The sequence below is a fragment of the Nanorana parkeri genome, unplaced genomic scaffold, assembly GCF_000935625.1.
Source record: "Nanorana parkeri isolate BGI_ZX_2015 unplaced genomic scaffold, ASM93562v1 scaffold78, whole genome shotgun sequence".
Classification (NCBI taxonomy): Eukaryota; Metazoa; Chordata; class Amphibia; order Anura; family Dicroglossidae; genus Nanorana; species Nanorana parkeri.
Window position 1 is genome coordinate 811,768 of NW_017306346.1, and position 16,914 is coordinate 828,681.

Sequence of the window (16,914 nt, forward strand, 5' to 3'; positions counted from 1 at the left end):
AGGGGAAGGGGTTCTGGGGGTGTCAGGGTTGTGGGGAGAAGTGCTAGGGGAAGGGGTGCTAGGGCTGTTAATTGGTGGAGGAAAGGTGCAGGTGGTGTCAGGGAAGTGGGAGAGGGGTGCTGTATCCATGGCACAGTCATATAGTCAGCTGTCAGTGTGTAGACCTCCAGGGACCCAGCCAGAGGGGTTGACACCTGTCCGGGATTGACCCAAACAGTCCTTGTTCAGAAGGCTGTGTCGGGGAGCCCGAGAGCCCCGCACAGGCCACTTGAGACATCAGGCCACCCTTAAGCAACACAAAGTATGTAGCTTCATATAATTTTGTATTGCAGTATTATATATTGCTGGGATTTGTAGTCCCCTATAGCCGTTCTCCTTACTCTCTCCCCTGCCTGCCTCTCCTCGCTCTCTCCTATATTCTCCCTGAAAAAAACCTTGCAGTGCGTGGCGCTAGAGTGTTCAGGATTCACTTGAAGAAAATGTGAAAAAGAGAAAAAGCTCAGTGCACAGACCGGGCATGCCGACATGAGTTACATAATGCTAGCCAATCAAGAGGCCGAACCAGGAAAAAGACTGGAAGAAGATGGCAGAGTCAGAGCCGAGGGGAGACCTGATAGCGCTGTGCTGGAGGGTATCATTTTGCAAGGTAAGTTAGCCAGAATGTGCTATTATGCTGTGAATGTTAGCACATTATGGCAAACATTAACACAGCACTTTAACCTCTTGCCATCCGCCCGTAGTAAAAAAACGGACGGACGGCACTGCAGCAAGACTTAAGTGACACTAAACTCAAGAGTTAAATCTCAAAAATTCATTCAAATACTTTAACTATTAACCAAAACCTACCTACTTTGTGTATCGCTCAGCTGTCATCTCTGATTTGATGCTGACACTGTCCTTCCTGCTGGAGGGTGGCTACTTCTGTTCCCCATGGTCCCCGTGTGTGAAAAGTTGCCACCACTCCAAGTTCACTCCCATGGTAGACTATAATCTCAATACAAATCAGTAAACCAAACGTGAGATTGTAGCCCATCACAGGCGTGACCTGCGAGTGGAGTCTACTTTACAACACACACAGGGACCATGGGGAACAAGTATAGCCACCCTCAGTGTCGGCACCAATTCAGAGATGATTTGAGTATCTACAGCTGAGTAATGCGCAAATAAGATACATTTCTGTTAATAGTTAAGGTAGTTGAATGCATTTTTAAGATTTAACATCTAAGTGTCACTTTAACTTTTGTTTTTGCTTTAAAAATAGACGTTTGCAACTTCCCCGTACTTAGCAGCAGTCAGAAGTGGATGTTGCTTGCTTTCACATCCTATAGTTTTTCCTTTTGAGTTCTTTTCACATTAAATAACATTTATATGCATCCATAAGCACACATACAAAACCTTTTGTATGCTGGGAGTGTCAAAGTTCAGCGGGGAAAACTTGAAAAGTGAAGAAAGCAGGAAAAGCTATCCACCTATATATAAATTGTAATTTTGTTGGAGGAGGGTGACATGGGTAATTTCATTTCTTTATGTGAAGACTCATTTATGACATACCTGGTTAGGCTTGTCTAGGAGACAGAGGATTCCCTGTTCAAATTAATGAACTAAGAGAAAATTATGCCTGTGGCAGCAACTGGCAATATGGTTAGTAACCTGTCAAATGAACATCACTGCCTTGGCTGTTTATGTCACGGCAGGTAGGCTCTGACTTTATGTACACCCATCATTCACTGCCCTAAAGCAGAAGACAAGGATTTCTGATTTACACAGTGCGGGAGACTGCAGACACAGCATACATGACAGAAAGCAGCCTGTCAATCAGAAAGGGGTCATTATGCAGAAAATTTACACAATTAATTATATAACAATTATATATTTTAGAAAACATTTGCACCAAGATATACATTACTGATTGATATAATAATATAAAGTGTCCTTTGAACATAAAAGAAAATACAAAAGCCTAGGTGAACAATCAGAGCAGCAACTACCTCTGTAACACTTCTTCAATATCTAACAAACAAAAAAAACAACAGAAAATGTGATGGAGTGAGAACCTTAGGCATGCTTCCCTTACCAACCAGGCTTTCCCCGCAGTGTTTACTTTCTCTATGGTACGGCACACTAGTCAGTTTGTTATAAAATGGGACTGGATTATGTCTGTCCTGGATGAGGCACTAATAAGGCTTCTGCTAGCACAGCTCCAGTCATTTACAAAGGATCCAGCTCATGTCTTGTTTCATGAAAGCAGCTGGAGGTGGGGAGCAGACACACAAGAAATCCTGGCCTAGATTCCCTGCAGCTGCCTCGCTCAGCTCAGGAATTCAATGAATAGTGTCCTATTCCAGCAGGGTTTCTATTCATAAGGATCTAAAGCCACATTTTCCACATTGCCTCAGTAAATAAGTGAGCTGTGATGATTCTTTTGTATCTTTTTTGTTTGTTTCTATTGGGAGAAATGATTAATGTAAACAAACAGGGATTTTTTTTTTACCTTTGTTGTTTGTATTTGTCAATAACAGTATAGTTGAAATGTATCCCAATTTTCTTAACGGAAACCTTTCTGCGAGCTGCCATTGCTGACCTCCTTGTAACGCTGGTCATGCTTAGAATTTCTCTCACTCATCCAGGCTGAAGGAGAGAAATCCATCAATTCCCCTATTCACAGAGTGGATGGGGGAATCTCCGCTGCTGTTGTATTCAGTAGCTGCTGAGTAATCGAAAAGCAAGTTCATCTGATTGAATGCAGGCGCTGTTCAGCTGAAAATTTTCATTAACTTTTCAATTAAAAATTTTTTGTGGACTCGGACGAACTCAGGCTAAAGGTTCCCATACGCCTTACTATTATTGGCTGATTTTCGTATGAGAGCGCGTTTTTGTACGCTATTCGTACGGTTGATGGGCAGTGTACAACCGCAAATACTGTACAATCGATTGATTTTTGACTAACCGGCAGGTTAGAAAACTTTGGTCGATTGTACGATTTTCGCAAGGTTGATGGCGTTTCCATACCCTAAAATTCGTACCATTAACACTGCACATGCGCAAACGAAAATACGTACGGTCGATTATCGCAATTCGTTCAGGTGTTTTTTTTTAACTACAGCTGATTGAACCTTGCGATAATCGGGACAGGATGGGGCCGCAGTACGAAAATCGTACGACGGTTCGATCAAGTTTTGTCCGATGATCGCAAGGTGTATGGGCAGCCTAACTGGGTTTGCACCAAGCCTCCGCACATCCTTATTAATTAGGAAAACGCATGCAGATTGAAATGTCTCTGGCAGCTGTGAGGAGAAACCCACCACTATTCACATGTGCAGAGGCGCGTTCCTCCTCACAGCCACTTTTGAGTCGGTGGCAACTAGCAGCTTTGGAGGAGATGGCTGGGCCCCTCGTCTGCACCGGTGGAGGTAGGGCCTAGTGATCAATGAGGCGGGGCTTGGTGATGGGGGAAGCAGGACCCGGTAATCGAGGAGGCGGGGCACTGTGATGGAGGAGGCGGGGCCCGCAAGCGATCGTGGAGTAGAAGGAGGCAGACAGAGGATCGGAGCGGACAGCCTGAGACCACCTGAGACCCTGGAGAGCCCACCATAGAGAGTCTCAGGTGGGCTGTTTGGGTTGACAGGTGTGCTTAACTAGAAATAACAGGGCCCCATACAAAATTTTGCTATGGGGCCCTGTGATTTCTAGTTACGCCCCTGAATGAGCCCATTCGCCACAAATTTCCAGTGACAGAGGGACCCAAGTGCTTTGAGGACAGCAGTGTCCCTCATGCCACCCACATACAACTTCTTGGATTTGGTAGGGGTTCGCCGCATGTCCTCCTCCTGATCACTGGCACCCCACTTCTCTTCCTCTGCCTGCTCATGCACAGGGATGGAGTCAGCTGTTAAACAAATCCTGAGAAAGTAGGATGCGGTGCCTTCAGTGTTCAGTCAAGTACAGCACGCATTTTTTGCTCCTGCAGAAAAACCAGAGGGACCATGTCAATGATCTCTGCCTCATTGCAGATCACCATTCTGGTCCCTTTCTTGAATGGTGACAAGGCAGTACACCCAGGGCCGGCACTGCCGCTAGGCAAACTAGGCAAATGCCTAGGGCGCACTGCCACCTAGGGCACAGCCTCAGGGGTGCAGGATTCCAAACCCCTGATGCCCGGGACATTCAGTTCTGGGAGCCAGGCAGGTGTTTGTTTGTTTTTTTACTACATTTAGCCCTGTTGGGGGCAAGATGGGCTATATGTAGAGTGGGAGAGCCACAGCTCGTTTTCTACAAAATCACGTGTAGCAGCCTGCTTGTCCGTCCCCCTGTGCCATGGTCCGCCCCCTGCCACCATGGATCATCCCCCCCCGCTTCCCCCCGTCGTTGCTTTTGGGATCCCCCACTCTTGTGGTAATGATTTGGTAATGGTAATGATCTCAGGATGGAGAGCGGGGAGCAGACCGGAAAACATCCATTCTCTGATTTGCTCTGTGTGATCAGTGAGACAGGAGCGCTGTACTCACAGGGCTTCCTGTCTCAGCTGCACAGGAGATCAAGCACATTGCTGTGCTCGATCTTCTGTATTGGAGGGCAGGCTCCATAAAGAGAACCTGCCACCCCCAAATGCCATCACATAGGGGTTATTAACCCCTGTGTGATAGCAATGAAGTTAAATGGAACAAAAAAGTAAAAAATAACAAAATAAATAACAATGAAAAATAATTTTAAAAAAGTGATTTGAAAAAATAAAAAAAATGAAAACCCCGCCATCTGCATGCGAATAAACGCACACATAGGGCATTGTGTGTGTGAGTGCTGCTCCCATTCCACAGTGTGCCATATTGTGGTAGCTGGACAGCAGAGTTCTCTAACACACACAAAATGCATTAAAGGCAAATCTGCCCCCCCCGGCTATAGTTACCTTTTGCCAATGCGGGTGTACTATGTGTACCCCATACTGCAGTCAAGTGCAGCCCTGTGCTATGGATTTTTAATTCTCTTTTGCAACTTGTGATCACTTGTTGGCCAGGGCGGTTTTTTGTATCATGACAAGTAGATTGTAATGAGGAACAAGTAGATTGGGCCCCCTCTTTAGTCCTTAAGTTTTTTTTTACATTTCCACACCCCTGAGCCTTGACCAGTGGCTCCCTCGCCAGGGGGGCGGTGGCCCCGGGCTCAACATTTTTAGGGGTGCTACTGCGGCTTTTCAGTTCTGTCACAGCACTGCTGCGTGTCTGCCAGCTTCCCCATCCTCTGTATTTATTCCCATATTATATATATACCGATTGCATTGTAATGGGGTATAAAGGGCACAACACTGAATCACCCATGATTCAAGGGGCCCTGAATCTCCTTTCCACACACCGCTTAGTGAGTGTGTTGAGCTGCCCCCCCTTCTCACTGTGTGGCCAAGCCCAGGATGTTCTCCAGCACTGGAAAGCGCTCCAGCGAGGGTGAGTGAGTCAGACTGAGGATCATCCGACATCCCCAGAGGATGGAGAACAGCAGGGGTGTAGCTTGGAGCCCCAGAGACTGCAGGCAGTGTGTGTGCTGGGCACCTGGCCTGGTGATAGACGTTAATGTGTTACACATTATTGGGGTGCAGCCAGGAGACGGCTAACCACAATAATGTGTAATCCCCTCCCCTGCACCCTGACACTCTGTTCTGCCCAATAATAATGAATTGTTAGTTCATAAAATATTAATACTGTATACATTAATAACTAATTATGAAAAATAATTGGAGTACAGCCATTATTGGGCAGCACAGAGTGTTAGGGGAGGGGGGTTACACATTATTGGGGTCCAGGCATTACTGGGCAGTGCAGGGGAGGGGGTTACACATTTTTGGGTACAGGCATTATTGGGCAGTGCAGAGTGTTAGGGTACAAGGGAGGGGTTTACACATTATTGGGGTAGGGGGGTGCAATACTTGCCTAGCCCCAAGCGCTGACAACCCACACTATGCCACTGCTTATGTGATAAGAGATCATTCAGTATTTGGACTGGAAACCATCTGTTTTTTTAATATAATGGTGTCATCATGGAAACATGGGCACACAGTGAAATAATAAAAAAAAACTGTCATTTGTGCCATCTGTTTGTTCTTTTTTTTGGAGGGGGGTGCAAGTGGCTGTTCTTGTCTAGGGTGCAAAATAGCCTAGCACCGGCCCTGAGTATATGCGTCCTGATCCAGAAGCCACTGACGTGGTGGAAAAAAAACAAGATTCCCAGAGCCTATTCTTGTCCCGTGCACACACAAATACTCATTAAGGGTCTGCAGCAGCATAGTCAGCGTCAAGTTCCAGCACATGGGCATATCAGGTGATTGGCAGGCAGCTTGTGTTGCTGCTGTATTTTGGCAAGGTGAATATTCACTGCACAAGACCGTCTGAAGTGGCAGAAAAGTCTTACACCGTAACAAATATGGAAAAATAAAAGGCTACAGGATGGACTACCTACAAAATATTTTTATTTGTAAAAAAAATACGAGGCATTTGTGACTGAAAAACAACTTCAAAAGAAAACTTACCATTGTGCGTTACAACAAATGACAACGTTGTCATGCAACATAATCCAGTGCTTACTGGCTGACACTTCTTGTTCACTCCATAGCTACCTCTTTACTTTTAGTCCCACTTCTAAGAACCAACACCAGAAATCAAACTACATGAAACATTCATCAGCATAGCAAGCAGCTAATATCTCCAAGACAAACATCATCAGGCAACTGCATGTACTAGCAATGAAACCCCCAAGGCAACAGGTAGCACCTGCACAAACATAACGACAGACCCAGGGGACACTAAGGTAGGGATGATGACACACACAGAAAAAGGAACACAGAAATACATGCTGAGAAATATGGCAGAGAGAGTAAGTTGAACCATGCCCTTACAAAAGAGCATAGGCATTCTATTCCTGTTTCTTTTCAGCCTTTCCCATAAAAATGAAATCTTTATGAGAAAGCTATGGAGTATTTGTTTGAAGTTCTGTATTTATCCGCTGCCATCACAGATTACACTGAAATATGCAGGGAACATTAGTATGTGTGTGTGGGGGGGGGGGGGGGGGGGTACCAAAATAAAAAAAATTAACTTTCAAGATAACATAAAAATGAATGCTTTTTCATCATTGTATGATGACCTGGGTATACAGCTGTCAAAGGAAGATTGTGCTGAAAGAGGAAGCTTGTCAGATACTGACTTTATCTCCACATCAGGGAATGGGGGAGAGTACAATGCACAATCACATGCCTAACTCACAACAATCTACACATTTATTATATTTTTATAGATATTTATATAGTGTCAACAATTTACATGCATCAGTCCCTGCCCTCAAGGAGTTTACAATCTAAGGTCCCTATTGCGCACACATACAGGGACAATTTAGACAGGAGTCAATTAACCTTCCAGTTCCAGCACGTCTTTGCAGTGTGTGTGTGTGTGGGGGCGGTGATTTAAAAATGTTTCCATTGACATAATCCCAGGCAAGAGCACAAGACCTACTAAGGAACCAAGAAGAACATGTAGAAAAGTGTAGGCCTCTGCTGCCTTGGAAATAGTGTGCATAACTCTTCAGGAACAGTAAGGGTATACACAGGAGAATAGCAAGCCATGAACTAGTGTTTAGTTACTATATAAATCAGTTTACTTAACTCTGAGCAACAACAAAAGATGGACATTAAGGGATAATTAAACCCTCGGGAGTTTTTGCATATACCACCAGCGAACAATAGATATATGCAAAAAAAAAAAAAAAATTTTTTTTAAAGTTACGAAAAAGGTAATAACTTACCTGTGTCTACGCCGCGCACTTCCGTCCGAAGATCTGAAAAATTATTGGGCGGCTGCAAAGGATCTTGGGGCGGGCGCATGCTCAGTAGAGATCTTCGGCCAGGAAACGAGGAGAGACACTGGGTAAGTCAATGCACTGGGTAAGGCAATGCTTTTACAATCTGCAAAGATACTTTATTTGTTTATATGTGTTCGCTATTAAATCCCAATGGGAATGCCTGGGCAGGATTCTAGGTATTCCAATTATTCATTGTGTACAGCGGACCGAATTGGACGATTAGAGCTAATAGTTTAGTCAATTAGATTACTCCAACAGGTGGATATTTGGAGCCCTGTAGGCGTGTGTGTGTATGCACATGTGGGTGGTAGTGACAACGTTCTCATTCTTTTAAAACAGTGATTTGGAATTTGGTGCAATATACAAGTGCAATGATTTTTATTTAATAAATAGTTTTCATTTTTTTAAGAAATGGTCTGAAGTAACTTCTTTATCCTAAGCATTTTATGCATGGGTAATTTCTATCCATATGTCAATGCATTCAGCCTGGCAGCATGCAGGACTCCGTGGGACACAGAAGACCGGCACCAGTGCTGGTGGGACTCCTTAAAATTACAGGAAAGAAGAAGATGATCGTATCAAGAGGCATCATTTAAGGTAAGTCCTGTCCTTACACCAGCATGGGTATCCTTTAATGTCACTTTAAAAAACAAAAGAGATTGAATGGGAAAACAGATGTCCAGGCCATTTGTCAATAGTAAGCACTGAGGTACTTTGACTGACATTTATTCAGTCATGCAACGCTGTACTGAAATGAATTTTATATAATTTTTTGGGGACATATAGAGCTTTCTTTTGATGATATTTAATCACCACTGGAGTTTGATTTTTTTACTATATAAATAAAAAAGTACCGACAATTTTGAAAAAAAAAATCTGTTTTCCCTACGTTATGTTATGAAACATTTACTATTTGCCAGTTTTCTGGTAAAATATAAAATTCAGGGTCACATTGCATAAATAGACACCAAAAAAGTCAAGCCTTAAAATTGCGTGTGCCCACGAAATCACAAAAAAACTACCATAAGCTAAAAGCAAAAGCTTTTACTGCTCATCAATTTAGTGTTAACAGTAATTGATGGCCCTAGAATGGTGATATGTAACATGTGGGTTAGTCGTCGTATTTGCACATAGGTGCATCTGATATGTGTTTGCATTTGTATGTGTGTGCATGTGGGGGCGGGGGGGACTTTTTTTTTTTGTATGTGACTTCATATTTTAAACTTGCTTTTTTTTTTACACTTTATTGCTATCAACAAGCCCCCTAAGTGATAGCACATATATATAGTGACAGGTCCTCTTTATGGAGACTCATGGTCTAATAGACCCCTGATGTCACCTATGGACCCTCAAAGAAGCTGATGAAGGAGAGATCTGGTTCATCAGCTTCTTCTCCAGCTACAGAAGCCAGAGAAATGACACACTGAAACCGGTAATGTAATTCAAATCACTTCTGCATTCAGCGGGGAGATCGGAGGGGAGATCAGCCATTTGAAGTGTTGATCTCCTTCTCATCCAGCTACAGAGACCCTGCCTTGACTGTCCTGGGCCTGAATGGAGGACAGCGAAGCCCTGGATAGCCGGCTGCAGTGCCAAAGGGGTGGGGGCGCACACTTCCTGCACCCTCCCCGAACCATACAAGCGCCGGAACGCTTGTGTATATATAGCAAACGCTTGTATGCATCAAACTTTCCCTATAAACCCCCACCCGCCCTTAGGAGTCAGCTCTGTCCAGCCACTTAATTACAATCGGCCAGACGGCAGGGGGGTTAAAGGAGGGGATCATCTTTTCAACTTGTTTAAGTATTTTTCCAGAAAGAAAGAGGGTGACACACTGAGGGGAATGCCTGTATACATGCTGTATAGTTTATAGTAGAAACGTTTCCTAAGTAAGCTTTCTCTGTGTGCTAGCTTTCATATTCCACACACTAAAATGAAGATTTTACAAATACACAAATTAGGTTCATTTTTGCTTTATGTAAATAACAGAAAATAGTCTGGTCAGTTAGATTACTTACTATTTTTATATTTGCTATATTCATTATACTGGAAGAAAGTGTTGTTGGTCTGATATAGTGTCCATTCATATAACAGCCCATGCTGTCAGTCTGCCTACAGACCACATCTGCAGACCATAACGGTGTATCTTTAGTATACGCAGTATAAAAAATAAATGTATGTTTTAACTTAATTTATATTCACAGTTTGCAAGCAGCTGCTTGGTATAGTGCCAGTGAGAGCATTACTGCTGATGGATTCTGGTACATTCTGGTGTTGTAAAAGTGATAAATGCGAGATTTGGGGAAAATGCCAGAAAAGCTGTATGTGATTACTATATTATTTCAGGCTGTTTTAAAATATGTTGTATGCATTCTCATTTTCATGTCTCCACTCTGCATTTATTAAAGTGACATTAAAGTTAAAAAAAAATTCCTTCCCCCAATGTTAATTAAAGCACTTACCTTAGATTATGTTGCTTAATCCGATCTTCTTTCCTGTCATTTACATCTGTCCCTCCAGCGCTGTGGCGGGTCTCCGATCCAGCGCTGAGTCCTCTGTCCTTGCTGGCACTTCCTGCCCCACGGTATCTGCATGCGGGTGCACACGTCCATAGACTTACCTTGTGTCTCTCCTCGCTTCCCGGCCGAAAATGTGAACTGCAGATGCGCCCGTCCCAAGATGCTTTGTGGCCGCCCGAGAATTTTCTCATTTTCGGACGGGAGCGCGCGGGGAAGACAGGGGTAAGTTTAAACCGCTTGCTAGCAGTAGATATATGCAAAAACACTGGAGGCTTTAATTATACTTTAAGGTTTAGTACTGTTTTAGTGATCAGATAACCTACAAAATAGATATCATGTTTTCAACATTTACCTCTGAAAAATATTTTTTAAAGATTTACTAATCTTAGTTCTACCTTCCATGTCTGCACTGATTGACAAAGTGAAGATTAAGCCAAAACTTGTTTTTTTTTGGTTTAGATAGAGTGGGAAAATGTTAGAACCCCTGTTGGGTTTTACTGCTATTCGAGACACCATAAAATAGATTTCCCCTCACTTCCTGCTCCACTGGCTTTCACCAGACAGAAATTGAGAAAAAAAAATCTGCAACAGGCATACAAACAGAAATAAAAAAAAAGCTGACATGGGTTATAGCCTTCCTCTACTCTACAGAAGAAAAGCTGTTTTATTTCTGTCTGTTTTGCAGTTTGAGATTTACACTCACCTCTCACCTGGTAAAACCATTATCAGCACAGGAAATGAGGGGGAATTTTTCTAATGGAGTCCTGGGTAGCACAAACGATCTGATGGTGGTACTAATCATTCCATTTTTTATATAATATTAAGCTATTCATACACTTCAAATGGTTAGTCCACCCTGTACTATAAAATAAATGCAGAGGACCTTTAGACATATACAACAATTAAATACTGTACCAGTGTGGATAAATGTTATGCCTTAGCAACAAGCATTATCAAACTAAAGTAAATGTAATTCATCCGTAAGTGCTGGAAACCTGAAAGATAATGTAACTATCAAAGTGACACACAGGGTTCTTTCCTCCATGCTCAAAAAAATACTTTTAAGAAAGGTAATTTAAGAACATCCTTATTTAGGTAATAGAACGAACAGAAAGACATGTCAAAAATGCCAGTGCAGTTTTACTTTTTTTTCAAAATTGTTTACCATGTAAAAGAAAAAAAAATCTAAAAACAATTCAAGAAATTGATAGCAATCACATGAGACTGAAGTCATAGAACACATTTTTCCAAAAGTCATAGGAAAATCCCAATAACAGATTGTCTCATACTTCTTTCTCTAAAATACAAGAACATATATTATTCTGTTAGCTAATTAAAGCATATTGGAGTGGGAAGTGAGAGTCTGAGAACCATTCTTGATACATCCAGTAAAGGTTTAGACAGGACAGTTAATAAACACAGGGGATGGAGTGAGGAAACTCATCTTAAAATTGACATGCACCTATCTTCAATTATCCCCCCTCCCCCCTGCATTGAGGCCAGTCAACACTCTTGCCCATACACCTTGCTATTATAGTTCGAAAAACTAACGAGATTGGGTTTTCGTACGATAATCAGCCAGTTGATGGGAAATGAACGATCATAATAACTGTACAATTGGCTGTATTTCGTCTATCGGGCAGGCTAGAAAACTTTTTTGAATTGTACGAAAATCGATGGAATAGTGGCGTTTTCGTACTAAAAAGATCGCAACAAGATCACCGCACCTGGGGAAACAAACATTTGTTCTGTCAATCGACGATATTTATTCAATTAGTATTGCTAATGAACGATAATTGAATTCCGGTCTGTGCATGATGAGGCAGTCGTGCGAAAATCGACGGGTCAATGACGGCACGATAAAAATTGAGAGATAATTGTAAGGTGTATGGCCAGCTTTAGGACCATGTCCCACCCCAACTATGACAAATAGGATGTTCAATTTACAGGAGAATTTACAATTTGCAAGGCAATTTTTCCTTGGCTTTGTGAATGAGGTGAAGCTCTACTTTTTTTTTTTATTTATTTCCTTGCGAGTGATCAGGCATTCTTTGCAAAGTGGATTTTTACCAGTAAAAATTATTTTGCAAAGTGAATAGCCTACTTGCCTTTAGTAAATCAACCCCTTTGACTCACAACATCTGGACTATCACAGGACTAACTTTACTTGTCACTTCTATATTGGAGGGTGCAAATAGGGCATATGTTATAGCAGAGCATTATGTGCACATTAGTTCTAATGTCCTGCATTTCACATACGGTGTATGCATTTGATGAACACATGAAACAGGGTTAATGAACAGAAGTCCTTTCTTATAAATGTTCATTACCTAGCTGAAACCGTATGGAAACAGCACTGATCAGCACGGCAAAAAAGGGTCAGGGAGCAATTTGGGCGGAGGCGGTTCGGATCACGCGGTCGCAAGAATGGTCCCCATAGCAATGTATGGGATTGTTCATGTCAGGGGATCTGTGAGGCCGAACCACCCGGGTGTGAACGGGGCCTGAAACCATAGCAGTTCTGTTGCCATTCACATCCTTTCAAAAAGCTTCTCCAATAACTTACAAGAAGGCTTGCGTGTAATGCAGTTCTTTGGGGAGCACCAGTCTGTATAACAATGCATAAGTAACAATTATTTAAGCATTGCTGATCTTTACTGTTGATTTCAATAATTAATTTATTTTTCCTTTTTTTCAGTTTCCACAGCAGTACCCCTTACATGGATGAGCGCTAGTGATCCACACTAGAGCACTAAAGATACTAAAGATATGAATGAATGTAAAACCGATGAGCTGACTAATTAGCATTAAAGACTACTCATGATTGTAAAACTGATGAGTATAGTTCTCTCCCTTCTCAAAGCCCCACTTGGATTGCTGACCTCTCGAAACCCTCTCAGAACATCCATGTTGCTACCCATTTTGCTTTATAAGCAAACTAGAATACAGTGTATGGTATACCTTTTTATTTAGCAATGACATTTTAAAAGCAAGCACTTTCAGCTGCCATATGTCATCCAACTGCAATAATGTACCTAACAGGAAAAAGGATTTTCATGATGAAATATTGTAAGGAGCAAAATGTAATGTTTCATACATTTCTGAATTCTCTTCTGCATTAAATCCCATCCGAAGGCCATCTCAGCCATAACTTGAAATGTGTGCACATCTATCTTGAACCAACGCATAGCAAAGACATAAACAAAAATTAAAAGTACCTGAAATAGAAACAAGCATAGAAATGTAGTGACTTCTATAAAAAAAAAACAGACTATAAGACTGATTAGCAAAAATTAGTTTTAAAGATGGTCACTAATGGAATAATATATACAAATAGTGATGAGCACATTCATTTGCAGTAACACCAATCATCAAACTGTCATTTAAAAAAAAATACTTTCAGAGTACATGCACCTAATTTAGTCCAGCTTGCTTAAAGAAGAACTCAGAGCATAATACACATTGCAGTTGATCTACCCCCACACTGCAAGGGTTAAAGATATACTCACCTGAACCTCAGTCCTGCGGAGGTGACCCCTTGCCTCTCTCCCCTTCTGCTCCAGCTTGGAAATGTCCCTCGGCATCCACACATCCAATGCAAGTAAATAGATGTGATGACGCCATGGGTCCTTAGACCGGCAGAGACCTGGCAGAAGAAGCTGAAGGGACTGGTCTAGCAGCCAGGCAGGTATAAAGATCTGGTGAGTATATCTTTTTTTATTTTAGACCCTAGACCAAAATGAACACTTAACCCTTGCCGAACATCAAAAAAGTATTTTTTTTCTCCAGTTGAACTGAATCAAATTAGGTTGCAGTTGCTGTATTTATAGTGCCTTTAAAACAAAAAAAAAACACATTATACTCTGTATTGGGCGCATGCTCCAAAAGCTGTGTCTACAGCTAACTCTGGCTTTTTTCTTTTCAGATATAAATGGCCAGGATGCTGGGGTTCCATTCTGTTCTGCTTTGAATGGCAATGACACGAAGAGCCACTGTCAATCAAATACTCATATCCAAGTCAGGGCAGACTGGTCAGATCTAAAAAGAGGGTAGAAAAAAAAGGTATTTGGAAATCACTTTTATACATAATACCACTTTAAGCCAAGCAATATACTGTCCTTTCCATAACACCACATACACCTTGGCAGTGCCCTTATCCTTTTTGCTTGACAATCCCTTGCCTATTGGCCTTTAAAATGGGCAGAACAGTTCTTTCGGATTCCACGATGGGTGACCCACGAACCAAAACCAGACACATTTGCTCATCCCTAGTCCTAAACTGCCCCAACCTACTCCCTAAGCCCATTTGGCTGATACTGTGGATCTAAGTTTAGGGATAGTACTGCTGTAGAAGATATATACCCTTGCAATAAAAAAAAATGTCTGCTGTATGTAAATGGAAAGAGGGAAGGGGTTAAGGTCACAGAGATCTTGGTGGTAGCGCAGTCTATTTTTCAATTAGACAGGATAATTTGTTGAAAAGTTTGCAAACGCCAAGCAATGTTTTTAGGTTAAGCATTGCAGACTGAACAGAAAAACTGTAATATGGGGATACAGAGGGTCCAACAGTCAAGTGTACATGCTAAAGTACATTAAAAAGTTAGTAGAAAATGTGAGGTATTTAAAATTAATTATAGATAATTTTGTGAGATACATAAAGCTGCTCCAGAGGTTTCAAAAGTTTTGTGAACTAATTTTTGGGTGAATTGTTTTTTTTTCAGAAAGGGTAGGTTTAGGTTTCTCAGTTGGCTGTTATCTGTTAGGTGACCATTTTCTGTGTCTTAAAGTGACATTAAACCCTCACATGTTCTTAAATAAAGCAATGCTGTAATGTGTGACTTACTGGTTGTTTGCTTGCTCTATGCTGCTCTTTCTTTTAAATCTTTATATTTACAAACGCAGGGGAACTTCCATTTTGTAGCTGACTCCATCCTCTCTGTGTGTTACATGGTGTATGTGCGCACTTCGTGCCAGGACTACAGTTGACGTCCTCGCTACATGTACAGCCCCGACTACTTTCGAATGGCAGCGGCCGCTGTATGATGGTGCTGTTATTTTGCACCGATCTGAAGTGAAGTGAGCCGAACACTGTTCGGCTATTCACTTCAGGCTGGTACAGCTGATTTCAGCCGTACATCGGCTTGCTTCGAGTGGCTTCAAGCGGCGTCCATCTATGAAGTCTTTGTCAAAGACAGCGTCCAGCGGTGAAGTCCGCAAAAAAGGTAGCGTTCAGCGTGGAAGTCTGTGTCAAAGGTAGCGTTCAGAGAGGAAGTTTGCGTCAAAGGTAGCGTTCAGAGAGGAAGTCTGCGTCTAAGGTAGCATCCAGCGATGAAGTCTGCGTTAAAGGTAGCATCCAACAACGAAGTCTGCGTCAAAGGTAGCATCCAGTGACGAAGTCTGCGTCAAAGGTGGCGTACAGCGACAAAATCTGCATCAAAGATGGCGTTTAGCGACGAAGTCTACATCGCAGGCAGTGTCCAGTGGTGAAGTCTGCTTCAAAGGTGGCGTCCTGAACAAAGTCTGTGTCAATCCCATGACGCTCGAATCTTCAATCCAGGCATGCCACCTGAAAAAAACAAAAACCTATCTCAGCTAATTAAAAAGGATCATCACAAAGAAAACAAACTTTCCCTTTAATTAGATAAATAAAAAAAAAGATAACTTAACAGTGTCAGCGCAGCCACAGGGCCAGGTCTACCGATCAGCAGAAAGACGAGGATGACGGTCTGATGATCCCTCTTCTTTGTCTTCCGCGTCCCACGTCATCAAGGAGACGCTCACATGCAGTACAGCCACCACGCACGCACAGTAGAGAAAAGGGGCAATGCATTCTGGGAACAGAAGCTGCAGAGGAGGAGAGGGAGCGATGCCTGATATAAAAGGTGAATTGTTGGGGGAAACAAAATATTTAAAAAAATTTCAATAATTTATATTAAAATTACAAAGAGCAACCTAAATGGGGGGGAGGGTTAAGGCATGGTAAAAAAAATAATGGTTAAATGGCTGGATGACATAAAACCTGGAGGTAGATAAGAATAGTAAAAGTGACAAGATAGGAAAACTAGAAAGAGGCAGATAGCACAGGGTAATGGAAATATGATGGGTGTGGGGTTATCCAGAACTATAATCATATTGTTAAAGTCCAACTCCAGCCCAAACTTCTTTACTTGTTTTTAAACAGACTTGGGAAGAGTAAATACTTCTGTCAAGTTGTTTTTGCTGTCCGTGATTGCATGAGGGAGATAATAATTTATGTCCTGACCCTATGACAGCCTGTAACAAAAGAACAAGAAATAGGGGAATGGTTGTCATGGGGTCACAAACAGACAGTAATGATAACTTGAGGTACTTAACCTTCCCCACTCGGTCCAAAGAAACATTTGTGGTATAACAAAAACCTACCTCAGTTAAAGGTGCAGCTGCAGTATGTATTAGCCAAAAAAGGAGAATAAAATCAAAATCTTGTTTAGAATAAACATTGCTTGAAATTGAAGCTGAATATTCGATTAGAGAAGGCATAAGGATCAGTGGACACCATGAGATTGATTTACTAAGG

General features: G+C 42.1%; 1 protein-coding gene across 1 annotated transcript in view; it reads right to left on the minus strand.

The window, feature by feature from the left end:
- The window catches only part of FUT10 (fucosyltransferase 10), an 18,261-nt gene extending 16,022 nt beyond the window's left edge, over positions 1-2,239 (minus strand). Inside the window, exon 1 of the mRNA XM_018576840.1 lies at positions 2,075-2,239. The gene's annotated coding sequence lies outside the window, so the exon portion shown is untranslated. The remainder of the gene's footprint in view (positions 1-2,074) is intronic.
- Positions 2,240-16,914: the final 14,675 nt, after the last annotated feature.